This window comes from Mauremys mutica, chromosome 5, assembly GCF_020497125.1.
Source record: "Mauremys mutica isolate MM-2020 ecotype Southern chromosome 5, ASM2049712v1, whole genome shotgun sequence".
Classification (NCBI taxonomy): domain Eukaryota; kingdom Metazoa; phylum Chordata; order Testudines; family Geoemydidae; genus Mauremys; species Mauremys mutica.
The window spans coordinates 16,793,619-16,820,997 of record NC_059076.1 but is presented as its reverse complement, the minus strand read 5'-3'; the positions used below and the strand labels follow the sequence as shown (position 1 = coordinate 16,820,997).

The 27,379-nt window shown below is 45.1% G+C and overlaps 1 protein-coding gene across 1 annotated transcript in view; it reads left to right on the top strand.

Moving 5' to 3' along the window:
* Positions 1-1,530: 1,530 nt before the first annotated feature.
* Positions 1,531-27,379, top strand: part of NPFFR2 (neuropeptide FF receptor 2) — a 41,282-nt gene continuing 15,433 nt past the window's right edge. The window contains exon 1 of the mRNA XM_045019762.1: positions 1,531-1,615. The gene's annotated coding sequence lies outside the window, so the exon portion shown is untranslated. The remainder of the gene's footprint in view (positions 1,616-27,379) is intronic.

Genomic DNA, 27,379 nt, shown 5'->3' with positions numbered 1-27,379 from the left:
CAAGTTTTTGCATCCAGCTTGGGAAATTTGTCCTACAATAGGTTGCTGTTGTACTGTGCCTTACATCACGGAGGGCCCCACCTCCATCAGGGATGGCTCCTCAAGGTGCTTCTGTAACAAAAAAGAATAATGTATCAATGTATTAGGAGAGAGACAAGATGGGTGAGGTAATATCTTTTATTGGATCAACTTCTGCTGGTGAAAGAGACAAGCTTTCAAGCTAACACAAGAGCTCTTCTTCAGGTCTGGGAAAGGTACTTAGGGTGGCAAAGCTAAATACAAAGTGGACCAGATAAAGCGTTGACACATGTTGCAAATGACCATTCTAGGGGCAGTAGGCAGTTAGCACCTCTGTGGCTGTAGGGTTACAGATTGTTGTAGTGAGACATAAATCCAGTGTCATTATTAAGTCCATGATTTTTAGTGTCTAGCAAAGTTATGAATGTAACCGCCCAGGCTCATCTTTTGAAGGTGTTGTGCAAGTTTCCCCTGAGGACAGGGACTGAGAGATCAGATATGGAGTGATGGCTTTGTGAAAAGTGTTTGTCCATGGCTGATGGGATGATTTTGTCTTTTGTCATTTTTCAGTGTGAGTTTATTTGAGACCGTAGTGATTGTCTCATTTCACTTAGTTGTTATCGAGGCATTTAGTGCACTGGCTGAGGTACACCAGTACAACAGGTAGACCCATGGATCTGGAAAGGTGTGTTGTGGGGGGTATTGATCATTATAGCGGCAGAGATACATCTGCAGCTTTTGAGTCTGTTGTTATGGCTTTGGCTGGTGGTGCTGCTTTGAATTGGTGTGTCCTGGTCTGTGGGAATCTTGCTTCTGATGATGAGCTTGGAGAGGCTGGGCAGGTGGCTGACAGCCAGAAGATGGGGTTTGGGAAAGTTCTTTCAGGATGTGGTTTATTTACTAATTATTATTGTTAGTTAGAGAGAGATCCTTCAAATTCAATATACTTGCTAGCATGCCTTGGAGGAGAGAAGACTGAGGAGGGATCTGGTAACAGTCTTCCAATATATTATGGGCTGTTATAAAGAGGATAGTGATCAATTGTTCCCCACCTCCACTGAAGGTAGGACAAAAATGGGCAGCATGGGAGATTAAGGTGACATCATAGGACAATTTTTCTAACTCTAAGGGTGGTTAAGCTCTGGAACCGGCTTCCAAGGGAGGCTGCAGAATCTCCATCACTGGAGATTAAAAACAGGCTGGACAACCCCCTCTCCGGGATAGTTTTAGTTTACTTGGTCCTGCCTGAGGGCAGGGGGGCTAGTTATCAAGTCTTCTCGGGGTCTCTTCCAGCCATCCCTTGTCTGTGATTCCCTGGCTGAAGCGGGAGCTGGAGTAGTTAATGCGAAGTGGCTTTAGAAGCGCAGTAGGCAGAGAGGGAAGACAGGCGTTAGGCAACCAACACCGCCTCCCTCCCTTGCTCGAAGGGCGGACTAGACCCTTGCTAGGAAGATGGGGTAGATGTTGCCTGATGTTCGCGCTCACTCTCCGCTCCCCACCGCACCCCCAGCGCAGCGCAGCGCAGCGGAGCGGGGCTCCGGGCACCCCTGGGTGCGGAGGGAGGCGAGCTGCGGAAGGACGCGGGGGCTGCGGCGGGGTGAGTGGGGGCTGCACGGGGCTGGCTGGGGGGCGGGCACGCCGGGCTCTGGGTCTCTCTCTGCGGCATTTCTCCGCCTGACTCCCTCCCTCCTCCGCTCCCCCAATACGGGGCAGGGCCGCCCGCCCCCCAGGTCCGCCCCTCTCCAGTGCCGCTCAAATGCCGGCCCCGGCAGCGGGGCAGGGCTCGGCTCGCCGCGCAGCTCCCGGGCCATGGAGCACGTGGGGCCGGGCCAGCAGGGGGACGCCGCGGAGCCCCTGCGCTGACCAGGTAGGGTGGGCCCGGGGAGCCGGCCCCACGCGTGTTCGGAAACTCGGCCGGAGGAGCGCGGGGGCCGGGGCCGGGGTGTGCCTGCGGGGGGGGAGCCAGCGGATCACACCGGCCCCTGCCGCCGCCGGCTGGCTCCCGACTCCCGTCTGTCCGCGGCGGTGTGCGGGGCGATCCGTGCCAGCCTTTCCCACCGATCAGTCCGGGAGCGCTGGCTTGGCTCCGCGTCTTGCTGTCTGGGGGTCCCTCCAGCCCTGCCGGGGAACAGGTCGGAAACCCTGACAAAAGCTGGCGCGTCTGGACATCGCCGACCCCCGAGAAAGCACCTTCAACTTCTCCAGGTGGCTGAAGGGGGTTCACGTCCGGTAACGGACTCTGTAATTTTTACATTTAAATACAGTAGAGTGAAGCTGGCAAACGGTTATTCTTCGGGTTGATCCACGCCCAGCTTTTGTACTACTCTAAGGAACTGGGTTTATACAGGGATACAGTTACATGGAGGTAACTCCCCCAGCGTGGCACAGTTATACCGTTAAAAAAGTGCTTATTGAGGTGTAATGATCATTGACAGAAATGAGCTCTGTGGGATCAGCACTTTGATGCGGGTGTATCTGCTGCCACACTAGATGGGTTGCACCCATGGAACTACATTCGATTCTAGCCACTCTAGTTTATTTAATTGGTGCAAAAACTGGAAGACTATTCCTTGTGAGAGTGTGACAATGGTTTAAAAGCACACTAGTAGCTACTCAACTATGAAGAAATCAGACAGTGTGTCTGTAGAGAGCTACGATCCAAAGGAGCTGTCGGTTTCATTTCATGTGTTAAATAATATATGGAGCTCTGGGTTATCATCACCTGGACTGGCAAAACTGATGTATTTGCCTGGAGATGAACGATAATGCTTATTTGCGCCGGTCAGGCAATGTGGCTGTTTTCCTGTGCTAAACTGTGAATGGCTAAAGGTGTATAGGGTGGAAATCCCCATACTTGAAATGTTTTTTATATAGGGCTGATCCTCAGCTGCTTTGAATTGGCATAGAGGTACGGGCTTGCAGCAGCAGAGGATTCAGCCCATAGATGTGCACTTATTCAGGGGCATCTGTATTATTTACTTTGGATTCAGTAGAACAGGAGCCAAGTTCTGCCGTACACACTAGGCTTTTTGTCCTGCCACACTCGTTTTAATTCATTAAAATGGACCTATCCCAAATGTATAATGGTGCAAGTGAGCATTGAAAAGCAGCCTGGAAGACAGCCATTAAAACAAGTTGGTGCTATTGTTCTATATCATAAAACATAATACTTTGTACCCAGCCTGACATATTGCGCATTTGCCTCACAATATGCCTTTAGGGGGTGATTTGAGCATTCAGGTTATCTTCTAAATGGAGAAGAAAATGTTTTCCATTTCCTATCTTTCCTTTTATTTGCATATCCATGGTTACAAGCAGCAGGCGAAACACACCTAGCGCTTAAAGGCTCCCTTTGCTTACTATCTTCTAAATATCAGTTCTGATTACATCGCAGGAGCTACAGTGTACAGTGTCACCAAACAAAACAGTTACAGATTCTGGGCGGGAGTCCTACTGCCGTTACACTGGTGTAACTCCATTTACTTCCCTGGATTTAAGGGCACAGGTGTAAATGAGAGCAGAATCTTTCAGCAGTTCATGGACTGTCAGGGTGAACTCTATGAATTCCCTCCCCCCAGTATTTTAATCACAAGATTTCTGTGTGACTCCTTTATACAGGATACAGTGGAGATCACAGCAGAATGCACAGAAAACTGCCCACTGGTATTTTTCTGAATAGTTCCTGTTACAAACTGTTTTATAAATACTCTGGGCCTGACCCTGCTCCCATACTTAAATTGTGAACTCTGTGGGTCAACTCTCTTCACTGTGTGTGTGCAATGCCGAGTACAGTGGATTCCTCGTCCTTTGCAGGGGCCTCTGGCTGCTACTGCAATACATACAGTAATAATGTTAATTGAAATTCATGGCAAAACTCCCCTAATTAATTGTCTCTTTAGTTTCTAATGTGACATGTCACTTGGTGATTTGCTCCAGGACGAGGTTATGAGAGTGATTTGCTAGTGGATCACGCATATGTCAGACAATATAGTGTGTCAATACGCAGCTGAGTAAATGGTAAAATGTGATGACACTTTTTGGCTGAATTACTTCTAAGGACATGGGCTGATACCTTGACACCATACATGGTTTACCAATGTTAAAATAAATTTGTATTCGTGTTCAGAATTCACATTTTAATCTGATAAGGTTCTCACTCCTCAGCTAAGACCAGATTCTGTCATCATTTCTCATGTTTAGTAGTGCCTTCCCTGGGCTTTGCATTTTGAGAGGGATTCAATTCATTTTAACAGTTCAGAATTAGACCCTTTACCCAGCTCTGTTTTTACATAAGCGAGCCAGTGGCGCTTTTTATGGCCAGAATCTGATCTCTTTTCTCACACTGAGAAGTGATTTAGTCCACAAATAGTCCTAGTCACTACTGACTTGTAGTGGGACTACCCCAGATACTCTTCAAGAATAGCTGGGGTATAGTCTGTTCTACCCTCTCCTCCATTACATGCCCTCAATAAACCTCTTATGCTGGGGGCTGCAGGGGACAGAGTAGATCTGTTGTGGCAGCTATAAAGTGCCTGGGGACCCCCCTTATGCCAGAATTATTACCTAGGAGTGGTTCCAGCCCCTTTATGCCACGAGGGCCACAGGGCACTGCAGAATCTGAGCTCTCGTGGCATCACAACTTTTGGTTCTTAGAAACAGCATCAGGTTTTTAACAGTGAAGATTTCCACTAGAATGTTTATTTCATGCTGCATGGGGCTTGTTGGTTACAAGTTACCTTGTAATAGCTAAATTACATCCAAATCTGTATCTTTTCACATTCTATTCTCTCTCTTCCATTCATCAATACAAACTTATGAGATACTTTCTATAGGAATAGTGATATACACTGATATGGGAGCTGATCCTGCAGCCCTTACTCCAGTGAGTTGGTGTCGTTCATTCATACTGTCTGAGTGCAGAAGGAAATGGGGGTACTTGCAGAAATAATATTTGAAAGTTAAGGTTAAAATGCTGAACATGGAACATTGTACACCTAGATCAGTAGTTCCCAAATGGATTTGTGAACCCCTGAGTGTTCAGAAAATGTTACAGGGGGTTCTTGGGGAAAAAATTCCCTCATGGCAGACAGAGCTGTCCCTAGGGACCCCGGGCAGCTCGGGGCCAGCACCCCAGAGCCCCTGGACTTCCAAGAGCTAAGCAGACCAAAGCAAGCAGATCTGAGGAGATTTAAACTTCAAGACTCCTTATAAGAAATAGAAAGGGAGGTAGATATTTTTTGCTGTTTTTAAAATAAAATAGGCAGCTAGTATTGTTTTTAAAATTATTATGAAGAACAAGTTTAAGCTTTGTTGTAATGTGTGTTGTTTGCCTGGACTGCTCAAGACCTGAATGCTTGTGTAGGAGGAACTCTTTGAGTTGGCTTCTTAAATCCCTGCATGTTGTTTCACATCCGATACTCCTTGATGAAACATAGGAGCCTTGTCTTATAATAGGCTTATTCAAAGTGATACAAGCTACGAAAGCGAGATCTTGGAAGAGTGTTGCCGTTTTCATAATGTAATAAAAAAACTATAATGATTAATAATAATTAATAATAAATAGTGTGTAATAAGCATGTCATAAATTTTATATTTCCAAGATCACTGCTTTTTATAATTTATACTCTGGTAAAGGAGGAAAAACCCTGGAAATATTCGTTTTTAGGAGGGGGTTCGCGAGACTTGACATTTTAGTGAAAGGGGTTCGTGGGTTGTTAAAGTTTGGGAACCACTGCCCTGGATGAAGCTGAAAGAAGTCATTTTCACAAGGTCACCTGTGTAGCACCTGATCCTGTAAACTGCGGAGCACCTTTAATTTCCATTGACTTCAGAAGTAGTTGTAGGTTGCTTAGCACCTCACAGGCAGTGCTTTGAACTGGATCCGATCAAGACCCTATTCATTCTAAGACTGGTTCCAGTCAGCCAAGTGTAGCAAATGAGCCAAGTATTTAATGGTATTGATACAAGAGGTTTTTTTTCAGCTGCTCTATTCTGTGGTGGAAATACGGTATTATGGACATTGCCCTGTCACCTGAAGCAAGGAAAAGATCGAAATTAAACGTATTTAAATTAGAACAGGTAATGCAGCAGAAAAGGTTATGATCAGGAGAGACATGTTTCTAGACAATTAAAAATACTATTGATCCAAACCATGCAATTACATTTTCTCATTGCTGTCCTCAGATTACACTCCTTATAGAAATCAAAGCAGAGGGTACTTTGTGATGATTGGGGTGGAGGGTGAGAGGAGACAGGGGAAGGCCTAAGTTTATTGCTAAGTATCTTCTCCTTTGAATTTTTCCCATGATAACAGAAGTAATTAAAAGGCCATCTAAGCTAACGATGCAAGAAACTTAACTCTCCCACTACGTAGCCTTGGTTTTATCTTTCGTTAGGTAGATGACTGAATAATTACCTCCTCGGGCAAGCTGGAATTTATAGGCTCATAAGGGAGACTGATCGTGAACAACATTGGAATGGCAGATCCTGGGCTCGAAGGCCCCAATCCAGCAAGATATTTAGAGATGCCCAACTTTCAGCAGGTGAATTGTCCCATTGCTGGGACAATTCACCTGCTGAAAATTAGGGCACGTACTCTAAAGGTCTCATTGTGCAACCCTTACTTACACTGCTGGGTGTTTATTTACACAAGGTCTCCTTAAAGCCAGTAGGACCACTTTCAGGAGTCTTCACCAGTGTAAGGATTGCACAATCGGGCTCTCAATAATTCGGTGCTAGGAGGAGAGTGTTTCGCCAAGAGGTAGCAGGAGTGTCTATGGGAACCCCTGGTCACCAGTCCTATATTCTGTATGTGTGTCACAGGGCACACCACTCACCGCTTCCTCCTGGTCACTCTAGGTATTAGCATTTAAGGTGACCCCCACATCTCTCTCTCTCTCTCCAGTCTGCAACTCCTCTCTCATCCCAGGAACCGCAGCATCCTCTTTGTGACTCAGCCCTCCAGTGTTTCCCCCCCCTTTGTGGGAGGAAGGGGTATACTCCTCCAAATTCTGTCACTCCCACAGTGACCCAAGCAGTCTTCCAGTTCACTGCCCTGCCTGTGCTATTTCCCCAGTGGCCAGGGATCCTCAACTCAGCAGTTCAGGGCTTTCCTCTCCTAGCTCTCACTGCTCCTTCCCTGGACCGCTTCCTTCCACCCCTGGCTCCCCTCCTTGCTCTGGGTGTACCAGCTCCAAACCCTCCTCCCTCTTCCCAGGGAGTGACTGCCCTTTCCCAGCACCAGCCTGCTTGCAATCAGTCCCTGCTCCTTGACTCTTCCTTGAGGCCCCAGCCTGTGGAGTTAGTAGGCCTACCTGGCCACCTTAACCACTTCCAGTCCGGTGCGGGGTGGACACCCCATCACAGTGTGCCACACACTTTACAGTGAGACTATTTCTGTTTTAGGGAGTTTTAGAAAATGTACGTTAGAAATATTGCCATAGCTCTCCTGTGCTCAGCCTCTTTGGCTTTCTCTTCTGCATCCAGCCTAGCCAGTTTGAGTTTGCTAACTGTTTCACTGGTACTCATTTTCCTGCTTTCTTGTGCTGGCCACATCCCTCTGCAGCTCACTGACTGGGATGCACTCAGCTCAGGGCTGCTTAGTTAACAGAGACTTTCTAACTACCTGTACCCAGAGGTAGAAAGAAAGAAAACAATTCAGCTTGTAAAGTCCTTTTGCTGGCTGTTTGCTCGCAGCTTGAAGCCTCCTCTTAACAAAGACCCTTGTTAAAAAAACTTAACACCTCTGCCCTCAGGCTGCTTTCTAAGCAGCTAGAAAAGAGAGAAAAAAATCCTACTGGCTTTTGGTTCTTAAAAAATCCCTCACCGCTGCTCACCATGTCAAGGTTTCCTCCCCCACTCTGAACTTTAGGGTACAGATGTGGGGACCTGCATGGACCCTTCTAAGCTTAATTCCTAGCTTAGATCTGGTAACGCTGCCACCAGCCAGAAATTCAGTGTCTGGCGCACTCCCTGTCCCCCCAAAACCTTCCCCTCCCTGGGCTGCCTTGAGGGACTTCACCAATTTTCTGGTGAACACAGATCCAAACCCCTTGGATCTTAAAACAAGGAGAAATTAACCATTCCCCCTCCTTTCCCCCCACCAATTCCTGGTGAGTCCAGATCCAGTCCCCTTGGGTCTTAAAACAAGGAAAATCAATCAGGTTCTTAAAAAAACCCTTTTAATTAAAGAAGAAAGGTAAAAATCATCTCTGTAAAATCAGGATGGAAAATACTTTACAGGGTACTTAGATTTATATAGCCCAGAGAAAACCCCTCTAGCCTTAGGTTCAAAGTTACAGCAAACAGAGGTAAAATCCTCTCAGCAAAAAGGAACATTTACAGGTTGAGAAAACAAACATAAGACTAACACGCCTTGCCTGTGCTACTTACAAGTTTGAAACATGAGAGACTGATTCAGAAAGATTTGGAGAGCCTGGATTGACGTCTGGTCCCTCTTAGTTCCAAGAGCGAACAACCCCCAAAACAAAGAGCACAAACAAAGACTTCCCTCCACCAAGATTTGAAAGTATCTTGTCCCCTTATTGGTCTTCTGGTCAGGTGTCAGCCAGGTTTACTGAGCTTCTTAACCCTTTACAGGTAAAAGAGACATTAACCCTTAACTATCTGTTTATGACATAGGGAGTTTTAGAAAATGTACGTTAGAAATATTGCATATTTTTTTAAAGCTAAACCTCTATTAATTTTTCACATTGTTATAAAAGTCTAGTCCGGTTGTTCTGGGTCCTTATGTTAAAAAAGAACTTTCATCTACCCAGATAATCATGACGTCCTTTACAATTGAAACTGCAAATCTACTGCATGAGAATCTCATTAGAATACAACTTTTTCACTAGTAATTAGGAATACCCAAAGGCAGGAAGTGGTCTCTTGTTTTAGTAAGTGATTTTAGGCAAGCAGCAGAAACCACTCCTTTGGTCAACGTAACGTACCCTCTTACATTCACGTCATACATAATTTGAAAGCTTTTTATGTCTACTTTAAGATGAGGTATGATGTGGAGCTGTCAGGTGGGACTTTTACCAAAGAAACAGGGATAAACACCAACACATTAAAATGACCACTTTTGAAATATTTGCATTCATTTCTGTTAGTTTAATGGTCCCGTGTATTATTTCAATACATAAACATGGATTTATTTGTGATATCAAAGCCTCACAAAACAATCTAAAGGGTAAAACAAAATCTAACAATACATCTGTACAGGTATCATTGGAATGTAATAGCACTGGTGACATTTCTAGTCAACATCATCATTGTCATCTTGTTCGTCATCATGATCTCTGTCGAGAGTGCATGGGTTACCACAGCCTTCATTGCCTTGTCATGTACACAGTTCTGTGCAGGGAAGATTGTTCTGACTACAGACACAGTTGATTGTGCAGCAACCCCTACTTATACAGTCACAAATAAGGTCTCATAGAAGCTCAGAAGCTAACTGTCCCATGAAGAAAAGAAGAATTAGCTTATCATCCACATTTTTCCATCTGTGTTGCAATGGTGATCCAATATCTGACTTACCTATGTGCAAAGACATCCAAATCTTTGTTTGCCAAGATGCTTTTTTGACATGCTCTTCAAAACTGTCCTCACATAGTGTGAGTTTGGCCAGTGACTTGTCCTTTTTGATGGCTAGATTGAGGCGCAAGCAATTCTGGTCTCTGTGGATCACCTTTTTTCTTGCTGTGGTCATATAGCACTGCTACCAACTTCCTTGCTGGAGCAATTGCAGCTTGTTCATCACTATCTCCCAATTTGACAAGATCTCTGAAGCAGTAACTCTCTTTGGTTTGACAATATTAAATACAGATTCCCCCCCCCTACCAAATAGGGATGACACAGTGTCACATGCTGTCACTGCGTGTACAGCAGGAAGCATGTTGTGGAAGTCAGGAGTGAGTGCATCACAAGTATGAAGCGATGCTAGTCAGTTGTGCTGGTAATAGTGCACATTCCAATCCACATTTTATCTATGTGGTCCGTTTTTGGAAAGTAGTGATCAGCATGGACCAAAACATCTGTATCAGGTGACCTAAATATTATGGTTCCTTTGACATGAAGCAACCCAAAAGCCATATTGGCACATACAGCATGCAGAAGCTATCTTGTGTCCACTTCCTCTTGAGTACTGTGCAGGTCTTGGGCTTCTTCAACATCTCTACCAGTGATGGACTTTGCTATTTCACCACTGGAAAAGCTTCCAGCAAGAAGGAGAGTTTGTGTTGAGAAAGCTTCTACGCTGTCAGGTGCATTTTGAATCATACATTCACAGAGGAATTTTACAAGTGACCGCTTGTTGAATGCCACGTTTAGAAACTTTTTCTATGGAGGCATAGAGCATCCACCAATCACCTGATATTACTTGCATCCAACATTAGATTCTGTCTAGTGCTGTCTTTCTGCAGTTTTCACAGGGTTACTGTTCTCATATTTGTCAAACACTTCACATACAGGGTTAGCTTTGCCAACTCCTTTAGGACCTACCTCAACTACTTAGCAGATAGTTCATGAATGTGTGGAATTTGTCTCCAGCTACATTTGTAGGACAGCCATGATATCTCTGATGTACACTGCCGACTCTTTGTTGTATGCTGTTAGCGCATGGATTCTTTTTAGCTTGAGCTTCCACTTGATGTCCTAAGTGAGCGTTGTCTGTTCTTGTTCTATCAGCATGGAAAAGGGACATAGGCAAAGGTCCTATTGGGTGACTAAGAACAGTTACCATTGAAACATCATCTCTTGCTAAGGACAGGGCTGTACAGAAAATAATTTCTTGACTGATGGTTGCTGTGATTGTCTCTCCCTTGCCAGACTTAAATTTAGTCTTTCTGGCCATGTCAGCAAATGTTTTTATATCAGACTTCATGACCGGACTGAAGAAGCTACCTGTCCTATTAGAATCAAGTGCACCTCTCCATTTGTTTTCAGTAGAGGCGCTTGTACATCTGATATTACATGCAGTCCAGTAGATGTGTCAATAAGCACCTCCGGATGTGATTCAGGGTTAAATGGGTTTGGTATATTATTGATGAAGTGGTCGGTAAAAGATGCAACATACTCTTCACCTCTCTTCAGTGCAGAGGCAAAGACTTGTTTGTGGACCTTGTCTTTACTACTACTTGTTAGGCCACATCTTTTTCTCCTAGTTTTTGCATATTCATAATATGAAGCAGTGTAATGTCATCTCTAACACTAATAGTGACCCAGGCACAAGTGTCAGTGAATTAAAAAGCTAGCTTCTTGAATATTTCAAAGGCTAGTACTGCATGCACAGGCAATTACAAATTAAAACCTTCTATGAAGACTAGATCCTACACTGTAGGCACAAAAGCTTACAAAGGAGAAGCATTACATTAGACCAGGGGTAGGCAACCTATGGTGCGCGCGCCGAAGGCGGCACGCGAGCTGATTTTCAGTGGCACTCACACTGTCCAGGGGGCTCTGCATTTTAATTTAATTTTAAATGAAGCTTTTAAAACATTTTAAAAACCTTATTTACTTTATATACTACAATAGTTTAATTATATATTATAGACTTATAGAAAGAGACCTTCTAAAATATTAAAATGTCTGACTGGCACACGAAACCTTAAATTAGAGTGACTAAATGAAGACTCGGCACAGCACTTCTGAAAGGTTGCTGACCCCTGCATTAGACGTTCACGTACGTTTATATCTACCCCCTATGCAGTACAAACTATGAGCGCACAGTCTACCACTACTGGTGCCCAGCCTTCACTGTGAGACTCATCTGGTCAGCAAATTTCAATTTAAAATATAGAAAACGATTATAACGCTTGTTAGATACTTTGACAATTAAGAATATGCAACGTGAAAAAGTGAAGCTGAATGAGGTTTAAGTTGAACAAGTGAAACTTTATTAAAACCCGTGCATTGCTCTTTCTGGGTAACTCCCCATGTTTCCTCTTCCACAAGTGACCCATCACTAACAGAAGCTCCCGGAAACATTGGCTCTCTGACTCAAGGTGCAATGTTCCTGATACAGTGGTTGGCTTATACCCTGAAGCAGGAAGTTTTTGGGTGGGAGAGGATTATGGGGCTCATAGTTATAAAGCAATCTGGGATGAGAGGTGCTACGTAAATATATGACCCCATCTGCTGACGCATTAAGTACTAGTCTCTGCCAGAGACAGGTTACCAGCACCTATAAACTAATTATCTAGAACTGAGAGCTATATCTCTTTTAAAGCTTTATGAATTTTAAGCTCAGATGGCCATTTCACTGATTTGGGACAATGCGTCCCCACATTGTAACCGCAGGGTTTTCTATAATGGGCTACAAGGTGGCTAAGCAAAATAGGAGTTTGTGCTGGCACGCACTCACCTCATGCAAGCGTCCCTTGGTTGAGTGTGTGCTTGCCTGCAGTTTTTCTTCTGTTTCCTCTGCTCACAGTGCCTCGTCAGCCGCTGTGCTCGTCAGGCAGGTCTTCGATGACTCAGCCCTCCGCCAAATCAAACAGTCCATGTGCGAAAACAAACCAACCCCTTTGGGGCACAGAATCTAACTGGGCCCATCTCAGAGCCCTCAGTAATGTCCCATAGCCCTTCCTAGGCTTAGTCCTTTAACAGTCCAATCAGCACAGTACCCTCAGTTGGTGTGTCCTGCAGCCCTTCCCGGGCTCAGTCCTTTAACAGCCCCATAGGGCCCATCACGGTACCCTCAGTTGGGATCTGGCTAGTTTGCAAAGGTTCCTGGTCTGGAGGGGAGCAGCACCCACAGCGCTTCCTCCCTGGAGACTCTTTGCCTTTTCCTTGAATCAATAGTGAGCCCATTTCTCCGGCTGAGTCAGTCTCAGTTTGGCCCCCTTCTGGAGGAGAGGGGGTAACAGTTCCACATACAGTCCCTTCCCTGGGCCTGTCTAAATTCCCTTCTCTCAGGTCATAGTCACTTCCCCAGTGTCTGTTGTGGGTGGAGGTGGGGGGGACCTGAGCCTGCCAACTGCTCCAGGCTCCAACCCAGGGACCTTTTATGTATAGCAGCCTCGTGCCATGTCCCTTTAACTAACAGCATTTCCCTGGGCCATTTCCCTTGTCTTTGTCGAGTCCCAGCAGCCGGCCAGGAGTGCCTTCCTTGCTCCCCTGGTCCCTGCCAGCAACTACCTGCCTTGACCTTTGCAGCTCCTACAACCAGCCAGGAGCACCTTCCTTGCTCCCCCTGTGTTAAAGTAAAATTTAAAAAACTTTGATTTTTAAGTAATTTCTTGAATATATATCTACATAATTGTTCTAAGTTTGTCATGTTTAGTATCGTGGTATTCATGCGAGAAAGGACTTTTGAATGATATCCAACTCAATCTATTTCTGATGCCATTGTATTATCAAAATCTCCACCAACTGGAGGAGCTGGAGGCTGGGAGGAGGGGCAGCAAGTCCCTCCTGCCACGCCGCAGAGGGTGACACCACTGAAGTTGAGTCTTACAGGTCAAATGCCACCTCCCTTAACTTTCTATCATTAACGTGCCCACAGAATTACACACGTTCCCAGACTACTACAAACCAGATACTGGCTCAGATTAGACAGAGTGGCGAGTGTTGGCCTCCAGCTAATGAGTTGATTGTAATATGTAAGAAGCCAAGCTAGAAAATGACACTACTTTGAGCTAGAGCTACACAGCCCTGATGATCTCAGTCCTTGTCTGCACTGGGGATCTGCCAGGGATGCAGCCATCATTGCGAGTCACCAAGATAGCAGCACCAGCAGAAGCCCTCAGGCTAGACAAGGAAAGCTGTGATTGGCACTAGTTGAGCTAAGCAAAGTTTCAAGCAGAGATAGGTTCCATGTATGTAAACTTCCGCTTTCCTTGTCTACACTGGGCATTTGCACCAGTGCAGCTACACTAATGGCTGCAATGGGGGTAAATCCACGGTGTAGACAAGGCCTCAATCTCTTACAATATTATTACAACTGGTTTGTGACTTGTCCCTTTACTTTGATAACAGACGAGGGCCAGAGATTCCCCCTGTAGTTTCATATATTATTCTTCACTTCCCACCCACAGCTGTTGTGCTTGGTAATCTTACCGTGCCCTGTTAAACAGCTGTGAAGGGACTCCTGTCTTCATACAAAAGGATTCACATACCCTCTTTTGGGATGAGAGTCCCTATATAAATGTAAGTTATTCTATTAGCTTCAGGACTGCCATTAATATATTCAGAGTTTTAGGCTCTGTATGGCTCCATGTCTGTTCTTTTCTTATGACAGGTAGTGACACTGATAGGTTAAAATAACTTGTGATTTGAGTAATTCTATGGCTCAGCAATTTCTGGGGAGTGCAGTGGAAATCCAGCCATGCAGAGGAGCATGGTGCAAGCACTCCTCGCATGACCATATTCATTATGATTCAGATTTCTAGTTAGCAGTGCACAGTAGCATTGAGACTGAGGCAGAATAGAAGGAGTTTGTGGGGATACCAAAAGGGAACGTTTCATAGTTCAGTTTCATAGCAGTTTAACTGGAAATGAATTTCCTGGGCAATCTAACCAGTAAATTACTTGCAAAATTGTACATCTTAAAGAACAACTAATAAAAAATGTTACTGAAAGTAGGGTTTGGTGTTTTTTTTTTTAAAGCAACTTGGGAAGTGGTGGGATGATGGTGGATGGAAATAAAAGTAATGTCCTCATTTCCAGCAGCTATGTTATATTAGCTTGTGTCTGGCATATAAAATTAGTATTTTGTTGTAGAACATTACAAAGTTTGGAGGGATACTATAAAACAAACTGTTTATTAAGAGATAAATTCAACAGCACAAGCAAACTGAAGACCTAAGTCTGTGGGCCTGACTCTCTACTGCTTTCATTTACACTTGCGCAGAGTGAGTGTGAAATGGTACCATTCACATTTGATAGCATTTCTTCCCCCACTTCGCCCAAGTGTCAAGGGCTGTGCAAGGTGCAAGGCAGTGGAGAATCAGACTGCATGCTGCATTTCTGATAGGGAGGCTCCATTTCCAGGGAGGAGGCGATGGTTCCTTGAAATGCCATCACCAGCCTGGAGACACAGCTGACATACCTAGCAATGCCCCTGTTTTATTATGATTCACCAGAGGCCCCTGTCAACCTGGAATGTTTGTAGTTGGGTGTTTGATTACCCTAGCCAAGGGAGCAGCAAAGGAAGAAGCCATGACTCCTTGTCCCTGCACTAATCCAGTGTATGTTTACACAGTAGTTGGAAGGTGTAATTCCCAGCGCTGGTAGACATACATGTGCTAGCTCTTGTCAAGCAAGCACCTAAAATTAGCAGTGTGGCCGCAACAGCACGAATGGCAGCTTGGGCTAGTCACCCGAGTACATACTCAGGGGCTTGGGTGGGATTGTTCTCACATAGCTAATCTGTGCTACCACCCACACCACCAGAGCCACACTGCTATTTTTAGGCTCTAGCAGAGCCAACGAGCATATGTCTACCTAGACTGGGAATTGTACCTTCCAGCCGCTGTGAGGACATACTCTTCATCAAGGCTAGAAGGAACATGGCAGTCTAGGCCTGAGTTACTACATCTTAAATGCAACTTGGTTGCGAAAGGAAGTTATAGTAACAACGTTACAAGTATCTCAAGACCCATTAAAATAGCTATAGCAAGCCAAATATATGAATCAAACTAAGAGTGTCCTAAGATGCTAGGCTTAAAGCAGAACAGGACCTGGAGATTTATCCAGGTGACCTGTACACGGAGCACAGATTATTGCCATGTTCATTTTTCTGTTCGGTGAACATCCTACCATCCTCTGGCTCCCATGCTGCCGTGGCTGGAGGAGAGCTGTTTGCATTCTTGGCCAAAATGACTGCACTAATGGAATAATACAACAAAATTAATGTTGAAAATCTATTTGACCATTCAGTTGTTTCTGCCAACATTTAAATAGCTGATTGTTTTGCTTAAATTCTCTCTCTCCAGCTTTTTCCCATGTCATCATAACTCTAGAAACATGAGCTGATCACTCTGTATAGTAGCACCCAAATACTAGTCTGTTCCTTGGCCCAAGCAGATCTCAGGGGATCTGCCAGAAATCAAGGCCATTCATAGTGTGGCCCCTGGCTTCTGCATTGCTGGCCAGCTCTCTGGCTTCATGCAGTGCCAGGCAGCATGGGAGGATTCCACAGCTTAACTTGTAATGAAAGAGGTGCCAGGGATCAAGCAATTTTTTTACTTTCATAACCGATGCTGCCAGGCCCAGATGTGCCGGGGACTCTGAATGGCCAGGCCCAGAGGTGCCGGGGGCTCTGAATGGCCAGGCCCAGAGGTGCCGGGGATCTGAATGGCCAGGCCCTGGCACAAATTAAGCTGTGATAGAGGGGGAACCTGTGCTAGTTATTGCAGACTCAGTCTACAGCAACTTGCTTCCATTTGGCCTATGGGCTTTGGGTGACAAAGTGTGACCAGCCCTAACTCTGTTCTCCCCATCCCTACTTGCCCAGAACAGGAATCCCACAGACCAACCACCAAGTAACTCTGGTAGGGAAGAGGTTCCATGGCTGCAGCACCCCCTCTTTCCATTCACCCCCTGCTCGACACAGCTGGGATCCACAGCTTTCAGCCCCTTCTCGCATTCTTTCCTCCTCTGCAATTTTGTTTAGTCACCTGTGCTCAGACTAAACAAGTAACATGTATAGCCAGATGTCTGACACTCCACCTCCATTCTGTCTCTCTTCTCCGTTTACATTGATACAAGTGCTCTGGCCTATTTTATGGTTCTTCCGGACCTTATAATTCCCAAATATTTGCCCCTGTTTTCTACAATTCATGTGTTGGATTAAATATACAAAAGTAGTATTGTTTTCGGATGAGTTCTTAAAGGGAGTTCCAGTACAAAGCATAAATTAGGGTTAAATTGGCACATAAATGGTGTGGTATTTTTTCACACAACACACAGTCAACCTGTGGAACTCATTGCCAGAGGATGTTCAGAAGGCCAAGACTATAACAGGGTTCAAAATAGAACTAGATAAATTCATGGAGGATAGGTCCATCAATGGCTATTAGCCAGGATGGGCAGGGATGGTGTCCCTAGCCTCTGTTTGCCTGAAGCTGGAAATGAGCGACAGGGGATGGATCACTTGATGATTACCTTTTCTGTTCATTCCCTCTGGGGCACCTAGCATTGGCTACTGTTGGAAGACAGGATACTGGGCTAGATGGACCTTTGGTCTGACCAAGTACAGCCATTCTTATCGTCTTAATACATGCACACTGCACCGGGGTGAATTTCACTCCACAATGAAAGGATGGAGCAGATGAAAATCTGTAATGATACAAGATGGCAAATTAGAAGTCTAACTCCCCAATCCCTGACACCAGTGGGTCTTTCGCATGCACAAGGACTTCAGCATCAGGCACTGGGAAAGATACAGGAAACAACTAATGATTGACAGTACAGCTGCTAAGGTACAAAAGCCAAATTCCTTGTTGCCAAGAGCACCTGCCAGGTGTGGGAGCAGAGCATGAAGCAGCGCATGTTATTCCAAGGGAGCTCTCTAGCCAGTAGAATGTGATGTGCACAAAGTCATTCTTTATGGAATGGCCTGGAGACAACACTGGACATTCTAAACAAGCCACTTTAACTTCATGCCCAGCACGTAGTTCCCTACAGAGACTAACAAATTTATTTGGGCATAAGCTTTCATGGGCTAGAACCCACTTCATCAGATGTATGAAGTAAAAAATACAGGAGCAGGTATAAATACATGAAAGGATGGGGGTGCTTTACCAAGTGTTAGGTCAGTCTAACAAGATTAATCAATTAACAGCAGGCAGGGCTGGCTCTTGGCACCAGCAAACGAAGCACGTGCTTGGGGAGGCACATTTTCAGGGGCAGCATTCTGGCCATCCTTTTTTTTTGCTTCAGGCGGCAAAAGCGTAGAGCTGGCCCTGGCAGCAGCAGTGCGTCATGCGTGGGGGGTGCCCTGGGGCCACTGCTGTTCGCGCCGCAGTGTGTTTGCTGCCCCAAGCGGCAGGAGAAAAAAAAAGCCACGATCGGCGGCAGCTCTACCGCTGCCGCTTTATTCTTCAGCGGCAGGTCCTTCCCTCCGAGAGGGACTGAGGGACCCGCCGCCAAAGACTCGGATGTGCCGCCCCTTTCTGTTGGCCACCCCAAGCACCTACTTGGTGCGCTGGTGCCTGGAGCCGGCCCTGGTTGCAAAATCAAGCATTCAGAAGATAGGAAATGCAAGAATTAAGGTTGATCGGGCAACCTTAATTCAGTCCCCATGTGCATATGCATTATGATACAATATTTAATTACATGGTCTCATACCTTATTTTCCCCCACAGGACCTCTGAATGGGAAGTTTTTCAATATTTCTGTTTATCCTCATTCAGTGTGTGGTCCCATGTATTATTTAACACACACTATCCAAACCCTGCCTTGAATACATTATTAATTTCCTCCCAGGCATTTCTATGGTGATCTCATTATAGTGTCTGAGTGCTCCACAAGCTTTAATAAACTTATCTTCCTAAGACCCTGTGAGATTAGGTGATGTTGTTCACCACAGAGAAGGAGAATAAAACAGAAGAGGGCATATTTGTCATATATTTTTTGCAGTTGAAAAATGAGCAATGCAGTCTAGAAAAGTGTCTTCTTCAGTGATGAGTTCTGTTGAGCAACTCTCACATTACTTCTTTTGCTTTATTGCCCTTGAGTTTGCTAGGCACCCTCAATGTCTGCTGAAGTTAATTGTGGTTTTAGGTGCTCCAGGGATGAGCCATAGGGAGGCATAAGTAGCAGACTCATATTCTCCTAGCTAATCTTAGAGTGGTTTGGGGGGGAGGCGGTATGCTACTGTAATAGTTCTGTAGTCAAAGCTTTGTGTCCAGTTTTCAGAACAGTATTTTTCATTGGCAAGGTCCATTCATAGAGAGTAAAATCTCAGTTTTGCACATACACAGTAATGACTTTTGCAGTTGTTGAGCAGTGCAGTACTACCTGCATAATTAAAATAATATCATAGATAATATCTACACAGAAATTTTTCCATTTAGTAAGCTCTATAGTTTAATGCAGAAACAGATTCTGTAATGAAATCTTTATGCTCCTGTGTAGCGTCTGAGCTCCACAAGAGGGAGCCTTTCACCTGTGGTGATTGTAATCATTGCAAGAGCAAACTTTGGGGCTACAATTTCTGGTGGTGACAGAAAATTTCTGTCTATGGAGCTTGCGCACTCCAAGAGCATTGCCAGTTTTGCATGTAAGTTCTTCAAGTCTGCTAGCAATGTGAGTCCAACCTTTGGCTGTAGCCGAAGAGAGCTCAGCATGGCTCAGAAGTAGGATGCAAAGGTGAGTCTTGCTTGTCAAGAATCACAGAAAAGTCTTCTCCAGATCAGGAGTGTCTAAATGGTCTAGGCTAGGAATCCTTTCTGACCTGCAGAGCTTTCTTTCATGCTGCTGTAACATAAGGATTTTTGAAATGCTTGGCAGGAGCTTTACAGCAGAGTTTGTTGTCTCTTTATGTTGGGTTGGAGCCCAGTGCTTCGGCTGATGGATGCTGGTAGGATACATTTCCCTCAGATAAATAAATCTGTAGTCGAAGCATACAATGGACAGCTTTGCTTTCATGTCAAAAAGTGTTGGAATTTTGAGTTATGAATGTTAACAAATTAGGGCAGACATTAACTTAACCATAAATTCCTTTATGAAATCCAAAGCCCAAATGCTATTCATACTATTGCTCTAAACATGTATACAAGCCTAACCAGTAAGCATTTACAACACCCAGACAGTAACAAAACAGTTACAAATTTACGATCATTTATACTCACAGATGGACCAGACCAGAGAAGAGTCCTTTAATCCCAGCTCACTCCAGTGTGATTGGACTAGATTTATGGCTCTTCAGCAAACATAATTGCTAGTGTCAGTAAAACCCAGTCAGGGACAGTTCACCCTTGCTACTTTTCTCATTCTAAAGCCTTCCCTTCTTACCTCCTCCTCCCACCTTTCTTATCAACAGGTTTTCTTCCGTGGCCCTTTTCTTCACATGGGCCTCAGTTTCAAGATAACATTGGCACGTGGGAAGGTTCGTGCTTACTTTTTACAAGACATTTTTTCTTTGTCTTGTAGTTACAGCCTCCCTCTCATTGAGAGAAAACTTTCCTGTATTTTATTAGTTACTTTTTAAACCACACATCTTTCCCATTCCATTCTGGTCTTCTAACTCATTGTTCTCATGGCCTTCCCGTACCTGCTGATTAGGACCTTTTTCTACTTACCACCACAAACTAGAAAGCAAACATATAATTTTCTTAACCAAAATTAAGCTACCTTTAGTTCTTTCATTCCATAACTATCCCACAGAGAGCTTAGGAGTATGAGTGGCTTCTAGGGTCTGCTCCTCTGGATGATCCTCCATGGGAACAAGAAGTTCATAGTGAATCCTGAGTCCTCTGCCTCCTCTGGATTGTGAGGTGTGGGGCTGTGAGAGACTGGGGGAGCTTACTCGGAGGGCAGGGCAGCTTGAGGAGGGAGAATTGGGAAGTTCAGTCTCTTGAAGTGGAACAACGAGGGTCTGCAGGTACAGAGGTTTCTTCTGAGCTCTCAGCTTCCAATGCCTCATTATGATCTTCCATGACTGACCTGTCATTGGGCATAAAAGTCCAGAACAAATATCAAGCAGATGGAGTGGCAGGGGATAACCACTGACCGCATCTACTGGAGGGAGCATGCTTCCACATGGCCTGTCTGAGAGATGGCAAGGGAATACAATCAGAGAAGAGAGGAGTATATCAGCCATGTTTATAATTCAGCCATTACTTTTAGAGTGAAGAATTAGTGATGGAATTTTATTTTTCTAGTTGTGACAAAACCACCTTCAAACGGAGAGGTTTGTTTGTACATTTGATAACTGGTAGTAGCACTCAATTTACCTCACTGGGGGTTCACCAGTAAATGAGTTTGATGTTAATAAGAACAAACACATACAGCTTCAAAGGAAAATCAGCAACACACAAAGTAAACCTCAAAGCTCTCATCTGTTTTTTTCCCCAGGCCGGATTCTAACTGCTAGTGCATTTTAATTCTTAAGATAATTGTGCTGTGAAACAGTTTCAGAAAAACATACTGGCTATTTGGTAAGATCTTTTTTTCTCAATTCTTGAAAAGTTTTATAAATTTCCTTCTGACGTTTCTCCCCTTATGTAATATATAAATCATTATCCAAAAGATCTCATTTCATGTCTGCTGATACATAAAGAAGGAAAATTGTCTTAAATATGACACTACAAGAAGTCCTTGACCAAACAGGTTACTCTGACTTTTTCTATCTGAGCCTTTTTAATATGATTTTATTCATTTATTAAAAATGTAAGTGGATATTTATTGTTCATGAAAGATATGCCACAGGGATGGGTGCTTTGTAAGGACCAGACTAGAACAGATCACATTAGCAGCCCTTGGGGCTGAAGTTCTCTGTTCATGCAGCAAAGAGTGGTTATTAGCTGTGCAAACGTCCCCACATCATTTCCATCCCCCCAAACTAGGAAATGCCACTCCTGTTCCAGGCTATATGGCAGTTCAGTTTCCATAGCTCCCAAATCCTGGCTTGTCTGCTCAGGGTACTGAGGAAGGTGTTAATTAGTGAGAAAAAGCATATATGGCTACTGTGTTCATATTATTCTATTCATAATTTTCAATCTCTGCTTCAGAAAAGTAGTCTGGAAGGTAATCTCATAATCAATTTCTCACAATTATAGCAAGTGACATTTAATTAAAGAGTAAAACAAAATGGTCTGAATAAGAACAGATAAAATCCAATTTTTTCCGCCTAGCACTGAGAATACTAGCAGCTCAGTGAAGAATTATTTTTTTCACTTGTGTTTGAATTTTGTGCTTGTGAAAGTGAAGGTCTAACAGGGCTGGCTTGAGCCAGGGATCTGGGTCAAGTCCTCATTTAATGTGATCCTAGCTCTCGTTAACATTAATGGGGGTTCCACACATATCATGTTAGATTCCTTGACAGCACAAGCAGGTGCCAGGCAAATTTCTCAACAGCTCTGCTAGTGTCCCTCAGTTGGATCTGCAATACTCCTGCTTTTCTTGTCTTGAGCTTCTTTTCAGCAGACATGCTAACCTGAGCTAAAGCGTATAGTAGTTTTGTGATGTTTATAAAGAAGAACTGAAAGCAGACCATCAAACTCATTTTCCCAAGGGGTCCATGTCAGGCTGGAATCCAAGCTTCAGAAGGCAAATAGGATAGTCCATTAGCTTACAGATCCAGTTCACCCCCTGAATTATCTTTGTGTCATGGATTCATCCATCTTCCTAAAGATTTACTGGACTTTTCAACTACAGTAGAACCTCAATGTTATAAACACCAGATTTACAAACTGACTGGTCAGCCACACACCTCATTTGAATCCAGAAGTGCGCAATCAGGCAGCAGCAGGGGTGGGGGGGAGGAAGCAAAATCAGTATAGTACTGGATTAATTGTAAACGACTAAAAAAATAAAGGGAAAGTTTAAAAAAAAGATTTGACAAGGTAAGAAAACTATTTCTGTGCTTGTTTCATTTAAAAGCAATATTTTCCCTCTGCATAGTAAAGTTTCAAAGCTGTATTAAGTCAATGTTCAGTTGTAAACTTTTGAAAGAACCATAACGTTTTGTTCAGCGTTATGAATATTTCAGAGTTACAAACAACCTCCATTCCCGAGGTGCTGGTAACTCTGAGGTTCTACTGTAAGTGGAAAATCCCTTGGTAATTTCAGTTTTCCTATTTTAAAAAAGAGAAACCATTCGCTATAAATTCTGTTACACGCAATGGCAACTCACAATGCATTTTTGCAGAACCCACAGCTGAGAAAGGCAGAACTTTATGACAGAGCCATAACAAGGAATTTTTGTGCCCGAGGCAAGGGCTGGCTCCAGGCTCTTCTGCAGCGGGTCCCTGAGTCCCTCTTGGAGAGAGAGACCCGCTGCCGAAGAATGAATGAAGCGGCGGCGGCAGCAATTCGGTGGCAGGTCCTTCCCTCCGACAGGGACTCAAGGACCTGCTGCCGAATTGCCGCCGAAGAAGCGGTGGCGGTAGAGCTGCTGCCAAAGTGCCACCGATTGTGGTAGAGCTGCGCCCCTCCGCTTTGCGCACCCGAGGCAAGTGCTGAACTCCCCTCGCCCTTGTTACAGCACTGCTTTATGACCCAACCATCAGTCAACTGAAGTCTCTGCCTTGGTCCGTTAAGCACTGCCCCCTACGTGGTACCGCGGTAGCCTTTTGCAATACACCTCACTGAGAGAGGACAACTCTGCACTTGTTCTCTGATCAAGACTGAGCAGGTTTCCTTACTGGCCAGCACCTCTCCTTCAAGGTTTCAGGGTTCTTTTCTCCTTGGACACCAGCTGCTTGAAAACACCCACACAACAGTACAACTGCTTAAATCAAGATTTATTAATTCCATTTTCTCTCTGTTGTTATAGCAAAAACAGCTTGTTTGACAGATCGAGATCAAATTCCCCACAGTCTCCACTAGCTGAGGTACTCTCAGCTTACTTAAAGAAAAGAAAGGCTCACAAGTTTAAAGAGCAAGTCCTGGCTCTGACCTCTTCTGTGAGGAGTGTGCCAGACCCCATCTTGTCCAGAAAGCAAGAATTTCCCTCCTCTCCCATAAAACCTCTTTCTCAAGGCTCCAGTATTAACGCTCATTATCATATTAGGTGAAGCCTTCTTTTTTTCCCTTCCAAAGCATTTTTTTCTAACCCTACCTTCCCCGAGTCAGGTTACTCTCTCTCCAATGGGCATTTAGACGTAAGTGTAGCACCTCACGGGTTGTTTTGCGAGTCCCTGCCTAATCCATCAGGTTGCTTATTGATCGGTCTCTTCCATTGTTCTTGGGGATATGTATTTCAGTCTGGCTGGGGGGATATATTCTAAATCTAAAACTGTCATCTTCCTCGGCTCTCAGGTATTAATTGGTTGACAGATGGTAATCAGTCTGTCTATGTTTGCCTCTCCGTAAACCCAATCCCATGTCCTAGCACATGTGGTGCAGTCAAGCACATTTTCTGCTTTCTCTGGATCTGTTAACTCCGTGTAGGGAGGGTTCGTGGGGGAACCACACCGCCTCCCTTGGCCCCTGGGGAATCAGTTGGGCTCCAGGAGTCCTGGCTCAAGCCGTCCAGCAGGGGCTGAGCAAACATGGGTAACCGTTAGCAGTTAACAGGCCCAGGCCCTGGGGCAGGGCAGGGCAGAAATGAGTTCAAGGCTCAGACCCTCAAGCAAGGGCTGAGCAATCACAGGTAAATCGCACACCCAGGCTTCAGGCTCTAAGCAGCTTGGGGGAGGGGGAGATGGCCACCCACACATTGGGTGGCAGGGGGGACGCAGGCCCTCCCACTCCACTGCGTCCCAGCCTGGGGCCCTAGCAGCGGCAGAAGACCCGCTGCTGAGTCAGTGGGGATCCCGGCCACAACACACTGACATGGGCTCCGGCAGTGCTGCAGCCAGACTGGGGTCGGCTGCCCCCGGGCTACTTCCCAACTCCCCCTCTGGAGCTACCTGTGTCAAGGTGATGTCCTCAGGGAGGTCGATCACCATTGGCTCCTCGGGGTAGCTGGCGAGGGGTAGACTTGGCAACTCTCCCACATGCTGGTCCATGTTGAGTATCGGCCGGTCAGGCCAAACTCCAGGTCCGCCACTGGTTGGGGAGCTGGAAGCCTAGAGTGGCTGCACTTGCCGGACCGTAGAGGGGCAATACAAGTGCAGTTGCCCAGAACCGTGACACGAGGGTGCTGGGGGGTGTCTGGGTAAGGTGGGTAGGTTCGGGGGTGTTTGCTGGGTATTGGGTGGTGGAGTGGGTCTGAAATAGCTGGAAGTTTCTGGGTGCTGCTTGAGGGTAGCGGGGCGCTTTCAGGGGTGGGTGCATGTATGGCTCAGGTATGCGGGTGGGTCCTGGGTGCTGTTGGGGATGGGTGGATCCTGGGATATGACAGAGCTGGGATTGGTGAATGGGTGCTGTCTAGGAGGAAAGCAGAGGTCTGTCTGGGGGGCTGAGGTCTCTTTGGAGAGCAGGGGCCTGCGGTGTAGCTGGGGGTAGTGGAGCCTGGTCTGCAGGGATCTTTCTTGTGGTCTGGAGCATGGCTGCGGGCAGAGTGTCACCGCCTGGGGGCCGGTGTGCCTGGGGCTAGTACTGAACCCTTTCACCTTCTGTAGTGGGGATGGCAGACAGGAGACCTGACGTCCTGAAGCCAAGTTCCACAGCATCCTCCAGCAGCCAACAGTGGGCTCTGCGGCGTCTGCCTGCATCTCAGCCAGACGCCCGATATTCAGACTGAGATTTGGACAGGCAGCTGGGCTACCACTTGCACGACTGTCACATGAGATATACCTGGGAGCCCTGACCTCCATTCTGTGTGTGCAGAGGGGCTTGGACAGCATGTGAGAGAGGATTCTCCCCCGCCCCCCTCCATCCTTCACATGGTCCAGGGCTCAGGATTTGAGCCTAGAGTACTATACAACTCTTAAAAGGGAGTGAGTTATCCTTCCCAAAGCATTGTTTAATACTGTGCATTGGATGCATGGGCCCTTCCTAGGACTTGAAAGGTTTTTTTTTTTATTCATAAACTTCATTCTTGTCTCATTCAGAATTTCATTTGTTTGCTGTTTCACTGTGTTCAACGGGTTATTTGATTAAAAAAAACAATTGCATGTGACAATTGGGTGCAAATAAATTCTGTCTTTGCCAATTTTTTTTAAAAATTTCAGTACATCTCCAAACAAAAACTCTTACCTGACTATAGTTGCCTATGGTGCATCCACACTCACACAAAGTAATTTACTGCAAGTATCTTATCTATAAAAATCCATTTCTTATCCTTCCAAAGCATGGCTTTGTTAAAGTCCCAGGGCTGGATCTTCATTTAACATAAATTGGCCTCTTTGCATTTAATTCAGTGGAACAATGCTGAGGATTTGGCTCTCATCTTTCACAGATTTTCATTTTGCATATTAAAAAAATAATCTCTCTGCCAATTCTTCCTCCCTTCTCTGTCTCATGAAATTTAAAGGCAGGTAATTATGCTGCCATCTGTGCCCTTGTCAAGTGTTTTTTTTAAAGTTTGCAGTGTTGTTGTAGCTGTGTTGGTCCCAGATATTAACGAGATAAGACGGGTGAGGTCAAATCTTTTATTGGACCAACTTGTGCTGGTGAAAGAGACGAGCTTTCTAGCTGCACAGAGCTCCTCTGCAGGTCTTCAGCTCTGTGTAAGCTTGAAAGCTCATCTCTCTCACTAACAGAAGCTGGTCCAGTGCAAGATATTACCTCACCTGCCTTGTCTCTCTGTTTTTAAAATAGATCATTTTTATTTATTAACTCATAGAATTTATGCATCACATTATGATATTTTCCTGTTGCTCAAATGACTTATGCGTCTGTCCTCTCAGCCTCTGCAGGTTACTTATCCTTGTCTATTTTAACCAGCAAGGCCCATGTCCATGCATAAAAGATTCCTTCTTCTTTTCCTCCTTCATGCCAATGCTCTCCTCCATCACTTTCAACCCAACAAAGAGCTCCCTACCACACAGTAGTCTCCAAGCTGTGGAATTAATATTCCTGATTCATATCCATTATTGGCAACCTTAAGAATAACAACACTATTCACGGTGCCACATTCATCTCAGACCAGCTACAGAATAGGCAAGAATGTCATTACCTTCAAACGTGCTTTGACTTCATGAAGTTTCTCTTATTATTGTAATTCATCTTTATAGGACATGAAAGATATATACGTAGGGCTGAACTGGCCAGTACAATGTCAAAGGGCCCTGTCCTTGGATCCAGTCAAGCAAAGCCGAGCTCAGTCCAGGAGCTGAGGGACAAATGTGTTGTATGCCCCTGATCACTGTGGTTGAACTGGTCTCAAGAGCTGGTCTTCACTGAAAACTTTTATTGGCCTAGTTACATCGTTCAGGGGTGCAGACAGTACTAGGTCAATGGAAGAATTATTCTGTTAACCTAGCTCCTGCTTCTCGGGGAGGTGGATTAACTACAGTGGTGGGAGAACCCCTCCCATTACTGCATTGAGTGTCTATACCAGGGGTAGGCAACCTATGGCACGGGTGCCGAAGGCAGCACAGGAGCTGAGTTTTCAGTGGCACTCACACTGCCTGGGCCCTGGTCACCGGTCCGGGGGGGCTCTGCATTTTAATTTAATTTTAAATGAAGCTTCTTAAACATTTTAAAAACCTTATTTACTTTACATACAACAATAGTTTAGTTATATATTATGGATTTATAGAAAGAGGCCTTCTAAAAACGTTAAAATGTATTGCCGGCGTGCAAAACCTTAAATCAGAGTGAATAAATGAAGACTCAATACACCACTTCCGAAAGGTTG